The sequence below is a fragment of the Lissotriton vulgaris genome, chromosome 4_1, assembly GCF_964263255.1.
Source record: "Lissotriton vulgaris chromosome 4_1, aLisVul1.2, whole genome shotgun sequence".
NCBI classification, from domain to species: domain Eukaryota; kingdom Metazoa; phylum Chordata; class Amphibia; order Caudata; family Salamandridae; genus Lissotriton; species Lissotriton vulgaris.
In genome coordinates this window covers 1,997,377,929-1,997,381,953 of record NC_141691.1, presented here as the reverse complement: position 1 = coordinate 1,997,381,953, position 4,025 = coordinate 1,997,377,929, and positions in this window count along the sequence as shown.

Here is a 4,025-nt window from a genome sequence, read left to right as displayed (position 1 = left end):
CGGATTTCCCGAAAATCCGCAAAATCCGCGAGCGTAACGGATTTTCCGCCCATGCTTACCTGAGTGTACTGGGGTAGCTCAGACGTGGGTCCCAGAGCCTCCACACCACTGGAGTCAAGCTAGCCGGGCTGATGAGAGGTGTTACCTCGAAACCGGTCCGGTCCTCGGATGCTTGATTCCGGTCTGGGAAAGATATGGCTGTGTAGTTCGGACTGGACTGTTCCCATGGGGCACAGGGTCAGAGCTGATTTGCATAAAGCCATTATCTAACCCAGGGTGGTGTGGAGTGCAAAAAACGATGGATTTAGGCCCAGATCATTGCACTGGGGTGAATGTAAGACATTGATCTACATTCTGTCCATCAAATTGTTTTTTGTAATTTACTCCCAGGGAGCAGGCACCTCTCAGGGCCAAGGTGTCTCCCATGGACAGGACATCCAACAAGGACAGACATCCATCACCCATGTGTCCCCTGAAGTTGTTGTTGGAGAAGGAACGTAAACCACATGTGTCAGAGGTGGAGGCCCCCCATACCTCTACTCCCATCCACACCCCGGTGAAGCAGAGGAAGGAGTATACTGTTGTTGCATCCCCATTACACATGAAGCAGAGGGCAGAAGGCAGGGCCAGAGCAAGCATCAAGCAGGTTCCAGCACGTCCCCAGAGAGCAGACCCTCACATGCACATGATCCACCTTTGATGGGTGATGTCTCAGATGAGCCCGCACCACTTAACAGTCCAGTCATGTCCAGGGTGCCCTTCCAAATCCCAAAGAAACGGAAACACACACCTGTAACACCTGACCACCCCAATGTCGCTCCAATACAGCTGTCCCCAGCTCCCAGAGGCACCCTGCCTCCTGCCCATACAGCCCTGTGGCTCATCATTTCAGTGGTCCTAGTGGGTGAGCTGCAGTTCACTCTCATGTGTCAAATAGTGGCACTGTGTCTGTTGTTCGCTGTCATGCCTCATGTAGTAGCACTGTGTCAGTTGTGCCCTCTCCTGTTTCAGGTACTGCCACTGTGTGTGTCCTCCAATCTCATGTCTCAGATGCTGGCATGGTATTTGTTGGTCAGTGTCCAGGGGCAGGTCCTGCCAGTGTGTCAGGGTCTATCGCTCATGTGTCAGTCACTAGAGCTGTAGCTGTTTCTCACACTTCTGTATCAGGTCCTGGCAGCGTGTCAGGATCTATCGCTCATGTGTCAGTCACTAGCGCTGTGGCTGTTTCTCACACTCCTGTATCAGGTCCTGCCACTCTGTCCGAAGCTACGAGGTCCCACAGTCCACCTGATTCTGTGCTGTGAGGTGCAGTTCCCATCATCAAATCTCAATGTACTTGATGTCTGGACTGTTCATTGTAACCCCCCATGCAATATTCTTGTCCATGGGACTGTCTGTATGACATACGTCTTTGTGCTGCCTCAGATGTACCTGCTCTGTTCTGGCCACTAGCCCTGTTTGAGTTCTATGTGCCCTCTCATGTGCTGCCTGAGATGTACCTGCTCTGTTCTGGCCACTGGCCCTGTAAGTAATGTGATGCAATGTGCCCTGACTTGTGCTGCCTCAGATGTACCTGCTCTGTTCTGGCCACTAGCCCTGTTTGAGTTCTATGTGCCCTCTCATGTGCTGCCGCAGATGTACCTGCTCTGTTCTGGCCACTGGCCCTGTAACTAATGTGATGCAATGTGCCCTCTCATGTGCTGCCTCAGATGTACCTGCTCTGTTCTGGTCACTAGCCATGTTTGAGTTCTGATGCAATGTGCCACTGACTTGTGCTGCCTCAGATGTACCTGCTCTGTTCTGGCCTCTGGCCCTGTATGTAAGTAATGTGATGCAATGTGCCCTCTCATGTGCTGCCTCAAGTGTACCTGCTCTGTTCTGGCCTCTGGCCCTGTATGTAAGTAATGTGATGCAATGTGCCCTCTCATGTGCTGCCTCAGATGTACCTGCTCTGTTCTGTCCACTAGCCATGTTTGAGTTCTGATGCAATGTGCCACTGACTTGTGTTGCCTCAGACGTACCTGCTCTGTTCTGGCCACTAGCCCTGTTTGAGTTCTATGTGCCCTCTCATGTGCTGCCTCAGATGTACCTGCTCTGTTCTGGCCACTGGCCCTGTAACTAATGTGATGCAATGTGCCCTCTCATGTGCTGCCGCAGATGTACCTGCTCTGTTCTGGCCACTAGCCCTGTTTGAGTTCTGATGCAATGTGCCACTGACTTGTGCTGCCTCAGATGTACCTGCTCTGTTCTGTCCACTGGACATGTAAGTATTGTGATGCAATGTGCCCTCTCATGTGCTGCCTCAGATGTACCTGCTCTGTTCTGTCCACTAGCCATGTTTGAGTTCTGATGCAATGTGCCACTGACTTGTGCTGCCGCAGATGTACCTGCTCTGTTCTGGCCACTAGCCATGTTTGAGTTCTGATGCAATGTGCCACTGACTTGTGCTGCCGCAGATGTACCTGCTCTGTTCTGGTCACTAGCCATGTTTGAGTTCTGATGCAATGTGCCACTGACTTGTGCTGCCTCAGATCTACCTGCTCTGTTCTGGCCACTGGCCCTGTAAGTAATGTGATGCAATGTGCCACTGACTCGTGCTGCCTCTGATGTACCTGCTCTGTTCTGTCCACTGGCCATGTACGTATTGTGATGCAATGTGCCCTCTCATGTGCTGCCGCAGATGTACCTGCTCTGTTCTGGCCACTAGCCCTGTTTGAGTTCTGATGCAATGTGCCCTGACTTGTGCTGCCTCAGATGTACCTGCTCTGTTCTGTCCACTAGCCATGTTTGAGTTCTGATGCATTGTGCCCTCTCATGTGCTGCCTCAGATGTACCTGCTCTGTTCTGTCCACTAGCCATGTTTGAGTTCTGATGCATTGTGCCCTGACTTGTGCTGCCTCAGATGTACCTGCTCTGTTCTGTCCACTAGCCATGTTTGAGTTCTGATGCAATGTGCCACTGACTTGTGTTGCCTCAGACGTACCTGCTCTGTTCTGGCCACTAGCCATGTTTGAGTTCTGATGCAATGTGCCACTGACTTGTGCTGCCGCAGATGTACCTGCTCTGTTCTGGCCACTAGCCATGTTTGAGTTCTGATGCAATGTGCCCTCTCATGTGCTGCCTCAGATGTACCTGCTCTGTTCTGGCCACTGGCCCTGTAAGTAATTTGATGCAATGTGCCCTCTCATGTGCTGCCTCAGATGTACTTGCTCTGTTCTGGCCACTGGCTCTGTGGTAACTGTGCTGCTTCTTGCCCCTTGGTTGTGCAGCTTCTCATGGACATGCTCTGCACTCTCTCATTGCCCTGCCTGGAACTGTGGTGCTTCTTGCCCCTTGGTTGTGCAGCTTCTCATGAACATTGCTCTGCGCTCTCTCATTGCCCTGCCTGGAACTGTGCTGCTTCTTGCCCCTTGGTTGTGCAGCTTCTCATGGACACACTCTGCACTCTCTCATTGCCCTGCCTGGAACTGTGCTGCTTAATGCCTCTTGGTTGTGCAGCTTCTCATTGACATGCTCTGCACGCTCTCATTGCCCTGCCTGGAACTGTGCTGCTTCTTGCCCCTTGGTTGGCAGCTTCTCATGGACATGCTCTGCAATGTGTACTGGCCACTGGGCTGGCTCCTGGGTACATCAGAGTGCTATCTTTGTGATGTTTAATAAAGTGAGTTACTCATTTTGTGTACTTTGTCAGCAGGGCCGGACTGAGAACCAAAACCGGCCCTGGCAAAGTGCTCGGCCAGCCCCCTGGGGGTGTGACCAAGCTCTTTGTCTTGCCGGGTTTCAGCCGATTTTGTTACTGGGCCGCTTTTGCAGCTATGCTGCAAAAACGGCCCTGTAACAAAAACGGCCCCCTGGGCCCAAAACCGGCCTCCACCCTTGCAGCGCACCGGGGGGATTGCCCGGTGTCCGCAACGGCCAGTCCGGGCCTGTTTGTCAGTGTCCGTGCTTGTTGTGTACTTGCATTGTGAATTTCTTGTGTCTACAACATGCCCTGTCTACCACGGATTAGTTCACACTGGTGACGC